The 13,635-nt window shown below is 48.5% G+C and overlaps 1 protein-coding gene across 2 annotated transcripts in view; it reads right to left on the bottom strand.

The window, feature by feature from the left end:
- The window catches only part of CLCN3 (chloride voltage-gated channel 3), a 1,376,048-nt gene extending 1,364,512 nt beyond the window's left edge, over window positions 1–11,536 (bottom strand). For both annotated transcript variants that reach the window (XM_069631401.1, XM_069631403.1), the window contains exon 1: window positions 11,367–11,536. The gene's annotated coding sequence lies outside the window, so the exon portion shown is untranslated. The remainder of the gene's footprint in view (window positions 1–11,366) is intronic.
- Between the last annotated feature and the right edge of the window lie 2,099 nt (window positions 11,537–13,635).

Raw genomic sequence — 13,635 nt, 5'->3', positions numbered from 1 at the left:
TACATAAAATTCTCTGTTAAATAAGAAGCAATTGTTTGTCAGACAAAGATGGATCATGTCCAATATCATTTTGCTGTGTAATAAAAAGTTCATGGACCTTATGTGAAGAAAATGTTCACATGCCCGCAGGCCATCATTGTGTTTGATGGAGGTATACAGGGATACCACATCTAGGGTAGTGAGCAAGTAGCGGTAGTGGCCGTGTAGTTATGGTTAAGTTGCTAAACCCATAGGAAGACCACTTTTTCGGTGGCTTATAACTTCGCTCCCCCTGGAGGAATTGTCACCAAACTTTGCAAAAATAAGTATATGGCCGGCTCGGAATTTATTCGCCAAGTTGGGTGTGGATTCGTGCAGGGGGGGCAAAGTTATAGGGGGGGGGTCCATAGACTGAAAAACTTTGCGCTTGGCTAGAGGCCAAACAAATTTTCACCAAATGTGCGGCAAGACCGGGGGCTTGGGTCAGAAAGTGTGCTTTTGTGTGTTCGGTGGAAATCGGACCAGTATTTTTGTTCCAAAGAACTGAAATTTATGTCCCAAAAATTTGTGATGTCTGGGTCCGCGGATGTGTGTCAAAAGTGTTCCATGATGGCGGCATGTTGTATAGGAGGACAATGCGGCAGCGAAAGGGACTGAAAAACAGTGTACAACATCTGGTAGTGGCAAGAAGGGATGGAAAGGGTGCGGGAGTGACAAGTGCTTCATTTGATAGATCTCATTAGAAGAAGACGGTGGTGTGCCAGCGCTATCCTTGTATGCTCCGCCAATGCGCGGATACCTCAACAGGCAACAATCTTGTGTGGTCATTTCAGGCAGACTTCGTTATGGCATGCCAGCTGCAGCGGCAATGTCTTTCTGTGATGAGTGGTAGCAGGCACATTTGCAGATGGGAGTGCATTCCACGAGACATGAGGATTTAAACATAGCATGTACTATGGTGTGCTGTGTGAGGTAAGTCCGTAGCCCCATCGATGCATGGCTGCAGCCCTAGCACAAAAAAAGTATGTCCACTGGTTGAAAAGGTATGTGCACTGGCGGAAAGTAGGTCCCACATTGTTGCTTTTTGTGTGGGGTTCGGCTGCAGTACACACAATGTTGGTTGCATGGGTGTGGTGATTGGTAGAAGATGCTGCAGTGACCAGTCGTGCAGTGTGTCCATTGGGTGCACTAAAGGAATAGTGTACATATGGAAGAGTTCACAGTGCAACTGGTTTTTATATGTGCTTGCGTAGTGTGCATTGCGCAGATTAGTAAGTGTTGCAGTGCAGTACGCACCATTGGTTTTATGGACGTACTCGAGTGTTGGGAGCAGGCCCAATGTTGTGAAGATTGTCTTGTTTAGTTGGCATGCTTATAATGCTCTGTGATTGGAAGTGAGTAGCGGTGCCATCCACAGCAATATGTTTCTGCATTACGGGAAGTGGAACACGTGTCCTTGCCTCTCTGCTTTATGGTGCAGCGGTTGGGTGGAGTGCTGGTACGTATGTTGTCTTTGTGATTTTTGGCACATGCCTTCATGGTCGCCTGCATGGCTCTGTTATGTTGTGGTGATTGTGGCCAAGGCCTAGACTGTTGGGTGCATGGCCGAAGGCCGTAGGCCATGCACCCAACAGCCTACGCCTTCATCACAGCCACCACATCATAATGCAGCAATGCAGTTGTCACTCTGCATGCATTCGAAGTTGGTGAGTAGCACACAATGGTTGCAGAGGACATTGTACACTTGGTAGAACAGCAGAAGTGAGCTGCTATGCGTACATTAGCATATAGTGTTCACCATTGCCTCTGTTGCACTGTTTGCAATGGTTAGACCCTTATAAAACACTTGCTTGAGAAATGGTTTGACCACATTGCCCCATGTAAGGAAGTCATCAACATCAGAAAGTTGCAATATGGACAATGTATACAGCCACTCACATACCTTTCAGCACAGGCAACACAACGGCATGGAGCCATGCATGTAAAGATGTGCCCAGGGTGAACGTTGGCAGGCGCAATTGCAGATGGGGAGTGCATTAGGCCGTTGGCCATGCACCCAAGAACCTATCCCTTGACGACAGCCAGCGCACCATACTGTAGCCATGCAGAGTTGGCTCTGCATCTCTCAGAGGATGGTGACCTTTAAATAGTGGGTGCGGAGAGCATTTTACACTTGGCGGAACAACCAAAGTGAGGTGCTATGCGTTGACGAGCACATGGCGTAGGTCATTGCACGTGTTGCAAATTAGGGAGCCATATGTTAGTGTTTCCGTTTGCTATGGGATGGCCTTTACAAGACCCTTGCGTGAGGAAGTGTTTTAACATATTGCGCCATGAAAGGAAGTCGTCAGCATCAGAAAGTTGCCATATGGACAACGTACAGAGCCATGCACATACCGTTCAGCACAGCCAACCCAATATAATGGAGCCATGCATGCAAAGATGTGGCCAGGGTGAAAGGTGGCAGGTGCAATTGCAGATGGGGAATGCATTACACATGAGATGAGGAGTACAACGTGGAGTGCACTAGGGTGTGCTGTGCGTGGTGAGGGACTAGCGTCTTGGATGCACGGCTGGAAGCCTTACACGAACAGCTATGTGGGTTGCTTGCAACTACTTCTCAGATTGTTGCGTTTCGTGTGTGGTTTGTGAGTTGTGCATGCATTGTTGATTCCATGGGTGTGCTCATTGTTCGCACATGGTACATTTTCCAGTGCATGGCAGGAGCTTATGGAGTGAACAGTTCTGCAGTGTGTCCACTGAGTACAGCGGTGAGAAAGTGTGTGTTTACCAGTGCAGAGGGTTCAACTGCATAGTGTATGTGCTTGAGTAGTGTGCATTGCGCAGATTACTAACTATTGTACTGAACTTTGAAGTATTTTATCATTGGAGTTGGTGGAGTGCTTAGAGGAAAAAAACGATGGCTACCTGCAGTTCGTGGTGCTGGGTGCCGCTCTGGGTGAATGTGGACACTGAAAGCGTGCATCGGTTTGGAGAGCTGTTACCTGGAGGTGCTTTCACATGCAGTGCAGTGCAGAAATGATAGTGTTTGATGCAGAGGTCTTGGATGTGAATGCTACATGCGTGTGTGACTATTGAATGCTACCTAATGCAGGAGTGTTGCATATACAATAGTGGAAACAGAATAAGGAGTGCCTGTGCTTTACTAGGGCGTGGCCCCCCGCTGTCGCTGGGAAGGCGCACGTGCTGCAATCTGCCCTTCTGAGCATTGTGCCTATACAAATGGAACTGTGGGGATTATCCAATCAGTTGTCGAGGGTGCGGTTCACAGGAAGGGGCAGCGATAGATTTCCCCAAACCTTGATGCAGTCTAGCAGAGCGCAACGAGGCAAGGGAGGGGAAACAGAGACAACGACCCTACTAGACCAGGTGTGACTTAGATCGCCCAAGTGCATGGGTGGAGGGAGGGGAAGGTACAGTACATGGGAAGAAGAACAAATGATAAAATAAGGGCCAATTGTGCCAAGTGCACGGATAAGTGCACACAACCGGTGATGGATGCACTGTTAGGCATACAGAAAACAGTCCTCAAGTGCAGGTTTGCTAGAAAGCCAGTGCAGGGGTTCGCCTGGCGGGGTGAGGTGACATGGGCCCGACATCACAGAATCGCCAGGTAAGTAATCAGTTTACGTCAGGCAGTTAGCCGGGGAGAGGAGCAGAAACAGCAGACGCTAAGAGAAAGGCTTTGGAGGTACTTCCGGAACCGGCGATGGCGCCCCTCAAGTGTGAGGGAGCCAGGGAGGCTGTTGCAGAGGGAGGCCGCAGGCGAAAAAGCACAACTACCACCAACTGTTTTTTTTTGCAGAAGCACCTGACCCTGGGGGAGATGGAGGCAGATGAGGGAAGAGCTAGCGCACACAAATATATAGTGAGTTACAGTTGAAGGTATTGAGGTCCCAGGGGCCAGAAGGCCTTCAGCATAATGCAGAGTCTTTTAACTTTATTCCTCGCAGCCACTGGGAGCTATTGGAGACATTTCAGTGCTGGAGAGATACCATCCCAAGTCGCGCACTCCTCTTCTGGATGCGTTCCAGAGGGCGGAGAGGAGAAGGGGGCAGATTTAAAAAAAGAGCCTGTTGCAGCGCAGACAGAAGTACAGTGATCTTTTGGAAAGTTGCTTTTGCTTGGTACCATACATTCAATGCTGCTATTGGTGGCATTTTTTTACGATTTATGTAGGAGGTGGGTGAGTTGGCAAAACATTTCGTAGCATTGTCGGAAGGAAAGCAGAGAGTTCCTGTTTCGATATTACACTATATGATATGTATAAATGGGAAGGTTGCAAGCACATATCACTGAAGAGCCACTTCCTGGTAGGGGATGAGAAAAAAAACCAGTATGCTTTTAAAGAACGTAATGGCCGCTCAATGGCAGATACCGTGCGCATAGGCACTTATAACACAGTCATACACATAGGGCAGAAAACATTTCTGTACCTCCATTTTGTGGCGATGGGTGCGCAAGTGGATGAATGTGGATGCACAAATCTTGCAATCGTTTACTGAACTTTCTACTTTACGTGCTGTCCAGTGACAGCACACCAGCTGGCTGAATTTGTAACGGTACCTATGAAGTGTTGTGCAGAACTGACAGTGTTAGATGGTAACGTCTTGGATGACATTGGTGGAATCATGTGTTCCCACCCAATGAGCTTGCGCTGGACAAAAGGTAGTGGAAAGGGAAGGACTGCTCCTGCTTTACTGGGGTGCAGCCCTCGCAGTACTTTGGGCATTTCACGTGCCACAATCTGCGCTTCTTACCTTGCTGGCCAACGGACATGGGACTCGGGAATATCCAATCAGGTACTGTGGGTGTGGTTCACAGGAAAGGGCGGTCAAACTGCTGAACATTACCGCAAACATGCATGCACTTTGCAAAGACCTGGCCACTTGCTAGAGCCGATGTTACTGTCATCCACTACGGCGGCATGCATATGGGTTACGTGTCTCATTTAGGCTTGTTCCGTTGACTCAAGATATGATATGGCATTTATAAACGCGCCTATACACAAGTGCTAAATGTAGTGAAGTTTTTCCCACTGCCAAGGTGCTTTTCTCATCCATAACACCACGAAGAGTATGGGACATTGGTCCTGGAAGTTGTTCCGAGCCAGAGGCAGGAAGGTGTCTCATTAACAGAAGCATGTGTACTTTTTTGTCCGCTGCTGTGATGTTCTTCTGCAACCATTCCCTCATTAGTTGTGGAAATGCCGTCCTAATGTCCAACATGTTCCTCCTCTTAACCACTGATGCCGGACTTGGATAAGGGACAAAGGAAAGTGCCTGCCATCCATGAGCACCTTTTTCATTTTGGCACCCATGTTGAGAAACACATACCTGGTGTCTGCATCCTCAAGCACCTTGGTAACTGTACTGGCAGCGGAGACTTAGTTCGAACCCAGTTCTGTAGTTGGAACAGAATATGCTCATCTAATAAAACTCTCCATTGCTGGTCTGATTATGCAACCCTCTGGCCTTCCAAAGAGATTGCAAAGCTAAACTTAACTCAGAATTTTTCCAAGCAAATGACATTTCTTTGTCGCCAATTGGTAATGCTGTTTTGTTTGCCCGTCTACAAGGTGCGGTGAAGAGTTTACTGTAACAATGTCCGCACAAGAAAACACAAAATCAAATAAAATGTGAAAAAAGGTGTTTCTCTAGAAGCATCTAAAAAAAAAAAAAAAAAAACTCCCTGCCCTGGTTGCAAGTTATTCCCCCACGCAGCACAAAAGCCACATCCAGGGATTTTCCGGATGGCAGCCGTGGAAGTGGGACTGTGGAGCCACAGGGATTGCGCAACAAAGTTTTGTGGTGTGTACGCAGAGGATTGTTGTACAGAATTGATACTGATACATGGAGAGCTCTTCAATGTCATTGGTAGAAGCATGTGGAACTTTTTAACAGTACGCAATGACGGTGTGCTGCAAAGAAGCAACTGGAAAGAGAAGAATGAATGTTTCTGCTTCATTGGGACATGGCCCTCACCAACCTTGGGGGAACGCACGTGCACATACTCCCCTTTGCCGCTTGCTACCCATGAGATTGGGACAATGGCGACTATCGCAGCTGCTGGTGTGGGTCACAGCAAGGCCCGTTCATAATTTTCTCCATTACTGTGCGTACTCAGCCGGACTGACATCTTAAGATTTAGGGTTAGATTAGGCGTACAGACGCACTGTAGCACAACAGATTTTGTGCACCATTACTTACAGGGCAAACCTATGTGGCCTGCTACTCTGTTCTGAAAAGCTGCAAACAGATTGCACAGCACCTCTGGGGTATGCCCTTTTGTAGGGTTGCTGTGGACAACTTTCACCCGGAAAGCAGGCCTACATTGTTCCAAAACATACAGACATGTGCAACGACACATTTTGGTGTGTTTGTAAGCGTGTATGTTCTGAAAAACACTCTGTACTTTGCTCAACCCTGCACTTTGCCGGTGTTCGAGGGTTCGGCTCCTGTCCCCGAAATAAGTGTGCACGTGCATGGGTGTCCTATGCACACCGTTGCCTCGTCTCTACTGACTAAAAGTGCGCCACACATGCGCCAACCATTTTGGGAGACGCTGCCTATTTATAGGGAACAGCAGGTGAGATGTTTATGTGTATAGCTACATGTAGGACGTGGGTGGAGGCCCCAACCCAATTAACGTTCCTTTGCATATGCTGCACAGTGGAGATGTTACCAGGACACTGAGGAACAGATACACATGCGTGTACTTGCACTATGCACAAAGGTCCGCTCCCACACGCATTGATAGTTGGTGGACAACATGCAGACATGCAGAGCGTGCTGGCAGCGTACGGATGCCTCCAAAGTCATTGTGGATAGGCCGGACAGCTGCAGTGTCCGTAGGACACCTACCCTTTTCTTACATTGCAACGAGGACTGTGTGCCGCTGAGTCAGAACGCCATTTCAGGTATAAAAAAAAAAATACCACAAAAACACTCAGAAACATTCTCATTATTACCATTTCCTTGAACACATGCATAAACCCCATTTAGAAGGTAAGGGGTAGCAGAAGTAGATACTTATTGTGCGGAAATGGGGAATTGCAAAACTTGGTTGTGAGGGGAGGAAGAGATTGATGTATTACCGCAACATCTCCCAAGAAACAGTTTTTGAGGAAATGGCTAGCTCCGACATGGGGAAGGAGTACACGTGCAGGTGTGCCAGTGCCGTTTCATTTTGTCCAAAATATATCCTTGTACGCAACCTTTAAAGCGGCACAATTGTTCACCAATTTCTCTACTTCCATGCAGTCCATTTCCCTATGCACAGTTTCTTTCCTTTCCTATGCCAGCATGCTGCTGTGGAAGGGTTGCTGCTTGTACTGCCTTGCTTTGCTTTCCAATATGTTCTCTTACTGAAAAGAGATGATGTACATGCAGCAATATATATTACATAATTTACGGTTCACAGCACTGTGCGGACCAATGGGGTTACTATAGAAAGTCATTGCGTCATGAGGGAAATTTTCATCCTGCCACTCTAAGGTGCTTGCCATTGCTGCGTTACAAAAAGACACGTTATGCTTCTGTACTATTGCATACTGCAGCACCTGTGCAATTATTAGACAAAGTTTGGGGTCCTTACTACATTGTAGTGGCGTTCAGGTTTTAGCACTTTCCAGTCGTTACTCTGGCTGTTCGTTCTTCGTCACCCTTTACAATAGCAGTGCAGTAAGAATGGTGAAAGCAGACATCACTCCTGTTGTTGATGTATTCCGTTATGGTGCACTCCCTATGCCTTTGTCATGTTTGCTTTATATACACAATTTGCAAACCTACTCTATTTTCCCTGGCAATTCTTGCACATGGTGCCGTTTGTCTATGTTTTTTGCGTCTGGTATTTAGTACTGCTATGTATTAGAACACCTGCCTTCCTCAGCAGGTTGGATGCCACAAGATCTCCGCAAACAGACGCATAGTCCACGACTGCTGTCCGCATTACCATGGTGCCAGCAGTTGCACTATGTAGCATAGTTGTTTTTTTTACAAACTAAGGGTAACCTGCTAAAAACCTATGCACTTTAATGGACAAAAGTTGTTACAAGGACGTGATGGTTACAGGTAAAACCGAAAACCCCCAGAAATTCACCAGTTATGGTAAGGTAAGCAACCATAACTCACACTAGCCCTCTGCACTACAAGGACTAACACCCATAACATCAAAGATGACATCACAAATGGCATTCACGACATGACTGAGGACATCACATGTGTATATACTTTTCATAAACACCCTCCACAAGGGATTGCCATTGTAATGTTGGCAGAAAACGATCAGAAATCATTGGAAGAACTATCTTGAGTTACATAGTTCTTTAAGGAATGCATTGCTAAAAACACCATTGCATTACAGAGTTCTTTCCAGTACATGCGTCCAGTCATGTAGAAACGTTGCAATTGTCTACAGCATGCATCATACAGGTGCAATAATCAAAATCTTTGGATGTTGGATTGTACAATTGTAGAGGAGGTCCCAGATATGGCCTGAGGTCCAGCCAGCCATTTTGAGGTGCCAGGAACATACTCGCAAAGATATGCGACGTATGAGGAACAAATAAACCAACAGAGAGCGGCACTAGGACTCTGCCCAGTGCCCATCAGAAGAGCAATACCTGTTGAAGTGCCTATAACTAGACAACCATGGGCAGCTAGGTACCCGCTGAGACAACCGTACCAGCAGCTGACACGAAATGAAGACTACCTACATACAGACTGTCCCCGAAGAGGCCCAAAGAGCCTTAATGGAAGGCGAATGGTGACGACATGATGCCTGGACAGACGTACAGATGAACATAAAGGACAATCGAAAGATGACAAGGACGAAATGTAAAGAATAATGATGTAATGGACTTGTAAGACGAGACGATGTCGATATATAAAGAAATGTAACCATGAAGTGAGATGAAAATATGCAACTAACAAATGCCTGTAAATAGGCTTGGATTGCAAGAAGCTAAGGAAACGATACTGCTTGCTATGCTTAGTAGAAGAATAGAGCGGCAAGCGCAAACTATAAATCTACCTCAAAAGCACATTATACAATTGCGACTCCATTTTGTAAAAGCAGAATTATTAAGCCCAGGCTGCAAGGGGCCAACCAGGCCGAGATTCATATTCCAGCAAAGGCAGAAGGAACAAGCGGAATCGAAACTGAGCACAAAGCAGCTCATGCCTCGGAATTCGAGGTCAACTCCAAGAAGGGAGGAAAGCAGCAACTTTGAAAAAACGAAACTTAAGAGCATAGCAGCCAGCCAGTGAAGGTTGAGATAAGGAGGCCCCAGGCTGTTGGCAAGGCTAAGGAAGAATCAAATACACGAAAAGGAGGAAAATGAAGCAGATTCACGGTGAACAGACATGTGACCAGCCAAGCGCGAAGAGGTACCAACGTCTGATGTCACCCAGAACCCGAGGATGCCATAACTTTTCCTGATAAGAAGCTATAGTTTCGAGGCCATCCTCAGCCAACTAATTGACACATAGCCCTAAAGTACTGACTTATGGAAGAGAGGCAGGGTGAATCTTGGGGCACACTGCATCTGGGTGTCTATTCTGCATGCTGCTAATTAAAGTGTAGATTTATGCCTAGGGGTGTAACCCACCCAATCACAATGGATCAAATGATCTCGGGTCATATAGCTAGTAGAACCAATGAGACGTCGTACTTGTAGTGACGTCTATCACGAGTGATGTAGAGGGATGGGCTTAGACGCCCACCCGATAAGAGTTATCCAATCCTCACACTCTGTTCCCATATACAGATATAGCACCTATATTTAAGTTACCTTTCCCAAACAATAGAATTGCATGACAATTTTGGAGTGTAACACGTCAGTGATGATGAGAATGTACTATAACTATTGCTGTCTGAATGAATAATTTGGGAGTTGAAGCGAGACATGCGATCGCATCAATGTTGATTTCCATTTGTTTCCCCGTTTTTTCATTAAATGGACTTCCCTTTGCCAAACTACTGAGTTGTCCTTATTGATTGGTGTTGGAGTAAGAGAATCCTGCACCCCATCCTCCTCAAGGTGCAGCTATCTCGTCTTAAAAGTACTTGAGGGTGAGCTCTGATCCGCTGGGCCTGTCAGAAGTCGCTCCGCCCTCCTGTACACAATGATGAATCCTTTAGTTTGAGACCTTTCTGCAGCGCGACACATGCAATAAGTAGCTACGAATGCCTCTCACTACATTATTGTACTACTACACACAACACATAAAGCGACCACAACGTACACAAATATGGGCATACATAGAGAAAGTAAACAAAAAAGTAGGAGTACCACCAGAAAGTGTTCCACCAGCCGCAAGGGGATCACTCCAGTGGTGATCGTGCGCGGTACAAATATCCTTTAACATTAACATACCCTCACTGCTTATGTTCATGCACAGAACTGATTGCAGTGTTTCAGGCTTACTTCTTCATCAATGTATATTTATCTTATGATGTGCCTCAACCCTAAGGAAAGTAGTGTCAGAACATATGAGAAGGCTAAGATCAACAAATATAGCACCTTTCCCACTTTTAGTTCTGGACTCCCTGTGAAGAAAAGCACCCGGTATACATATGACACTGAACAAAAAAAAGGAGTCACTCCTGTGATGTCATCAGTCATGTCATGAATGACATTTGTGATGTCATCTTTGATGTCATGGGTGTTAGTCCTTGCAGTGCACGGGGTAGCGAGAGTTATCGTTGCTTAGCTTACCATAACTGGCGAAGTACGTCCCTGTAACAACGCATAGGTTTTTAATAGTGCAACTTAACCATAACGTCACTTCAGTAACGTTTTTTGTCATATATATATATATATATATATATATATATATATAAATATAAATATAGGAAACCGATTTTGAATCCAGGTAACACAGCAAACTGCACGCCCCACGCAGGAGAGTACATAAAGTGATGTCACGCCTCCCAGAATTAAAAAGATAGAAAGAGAATATTTTGGGGTGGGATACATGGAGCCCGGCATAGACACGATCCTCCAGTGTCAAAGGAGAGTGGATTTAACAGCAACAAATCTGACGCTCGGTTCGGCTATGCCCCATAACTCAGCAGACCTCAATGCGGTCCAGCCCGGGAGAGAAAACGCTGGACGACTCTCTGCCCCTTCCACAGCCACATCACGTCTAAGCATCCTCTGCACGGAGCAGAGACAAGGCCTTTCGGTTGGTACTTCTTGTGAAGAAGGGTGGCCCTTTCCGGCTGCTGTAACAGCACTCTCCACCGACCGACCACCCGCACCAATCAGTGGGTCACCTTTGCACTTGTCTTTCTCCAAGTCCTGAATGGGGGCGGCTGCGTCCCCTGTATGCCCCACCCTCTTTACTCCGCCCCAGCCTCACCTGTGCACGGGCGCCGCCTGCTGTGCTGCGGGCAGGTGCTTCAGCATCCTCCACCTCCTCCCTTTGGCAGGCTCCAATGAACTGAGTCGAATGCCTGGTCCCACTCTGGCCGCTGCTGCTGTTTAACGTGCAGTTGCGGACGAGCGCTTTGTCGCTCAAGGTCTCATCATCAGACACACCCCCGGCAGCAAACAGGGGAGGCGGGCCCGGGGGCGGTCCGGAGCCCGAGTCCCGCCCCTGCAGGTTCACAGGGATGGCTAGACACAGTCGCTCTTGTGATGGCGTCAGGTCTTACAGCCCTTCGCTGTTGCTGTGGCGAAGGCACAGCCCAGTACTCTTGTCCTACTAGTGTCGTAGAAAATGCTGAGTTCTTACACGTGAGTGTCATGTGTTTCCCTTCTTCTACTTATGTCTCTGACTGTGCCATACTTGCCCACATTTTATGACCAAAAAGCTGTAGGATTCTTTATATTTCCAAAATAGTATTGAGCATAAAGTTGATATCACAGGAAATTACATCACATGACCTTTAATTTTATGACACAACATGATATAATATGACACTAATCAGATTACAGTAAAGGACTTGCTGATGGATGTTATATTGTACACCATATGTTGTGTGTCACCCCTGTTGGGAGACATGGTATCTCCCAGTGTGTGGTCTTGGTCACATGGGGAAACCATGTGACCAAGGTAATAAAAAGAACGAGCCATTTCCGGCTCCTCAGTCAAGCCCAGATCAGACTCCGGTGTCGTTCCTTGTGTGTACCAGGCTGGTGCACCACCGCGTGGAGTAGGCCCAGGGACGGGGCCCTCCACAAGGTCGGCGCCGCTGCTGGGCAACGCCACCCTCCTCTGCTGCCGGGGCCGCAGTGTGCTGGGTGCCCCTAGCCACGTGGGTTGCTCCGGTGATCCGGAGCGGGTGTGGAGACCTCCCACCCCTTTGTTCGCGGCGTGTGCGCTGCACTGCAGGTCTGTGTCGGGTACTCCCGACACACGTAGGGGCCTGCCCGGTGATCCGAGGCAGGCCCCCCAACAAGTCCGTGGGGAGGTGCGCGGCAGTGGCCGCATGAAGAAAGGAAAGAGGTGGCGGAGTCGGCCGCTGACAGTCAATGGAGCTCCTGCTATCCTGCAGGGGGCGGATGGAGGAGGATCCGTGTTCGCATCACCCCGGCCGCAGCCCTCACGACCGGGGGTGCTCGTGCGGCTGGGGTCGGTGGGGGCGTGCCCCTCTACTGTGTACTGCAACACTGGGGGATAAATGCTCTAGCGGCCGCACCGCAACAAGATGCTCCCGTGCGGGGCTTGCCGCTACGAATTTGGAAGCGGCATTGGCCGCGATATGGGGAGGCGGAGCTGGGCCCCCACACCCCCATGAAGAGTGGAATTGCCCGGCGGCCTCCGCCGCACGAAGAGCCCTGTGCGGTGTCTGCGTCGGCCGCGGATTATGGAGCGGCTGCGCCGAAGTGAAGAGGCACTGCCCCTCCCCCCCACCGACACGAGGAAGAGGCACCCTCCCCCGCAACGAGGGAAAAAGCGGGTCATCCCCGCGATGGGGAAGAGGCCTCCAGGAAGAAATGCTGTCGGCCAGAGCCGCAATAAGATGCCCGGCGGCCTCCAGCCGCAACAAAGTGGAGCGGCCCCTCCCCCACAGGAGCAGCCAGGCACGCGGCATCTGCCGAGGGGTAGTGAGCTGCCCCTCCCCTTGTCCCCCGAGGATAATCGCTCCGGTTAGGAGCATTAAAAAAAAAAAGAAAAAATGGCAAAATCGGAGGAAACGTGGCCTGCAGCGACCCCAAAAAAGGACCAATGAGGCGGGCCCATTACCACCTGGTCCTGCGGCAAAAGAAAAGAATTTTAAAAAAAAGAAGCGAAAAGTAACAGAGGCCCGCGGCGGTCTCAACGGGAACAAACAAGGTAGGCGTGGCCCAAGCCAACCGGACCTGCGGTGGTGAGCAGTGAAAAAAAAAAGAGGGAAAGTTGGAGGAAGGTTGCTGCACGCAGCGGGCCCTCAAGTAAGGGGCGTGGCCTCTCAAACCTCGGCCCCGCAGCGGTGAGAAAGGAAAGCAGTTCACCCACAACATGTGAAAGGCAAGGCCGCAGTGGGTCACACAAGAAACCGAATGGAGGGAGTCATTGGCCTCGGGCCACCCAGCAGAGCTGCGGCGCCCATCCCATCCCCTCAAGACAAAGGGGGCCAACAACGAACGCTGACCCCCACAGCATGGGGGAGCTGCCATCATTAAGTGGGTGGGGGTGCAAGAAG

This window comes from Ambystoma mexicanum, chromosome 6q (genome assembly GCF_040938575.1).
Source record: "Ambystoma mexicanum isolate Mex_15411 chromosome 6q, UKY_AmexF1_1, whole genome shotgun sequence".
Taxonomy (NCBI): domain Eukaryota; kingdom Metazoa; phylum Chordata; class Amphibia; order Caudata; family Ambystomatidae; genus Ambystoma; species Ambystoma mexicanum.
Note: the sequence above shows the minus strand (reverse complement) of the source record. Positions and strands in the feature narration are given on the sequence as shown.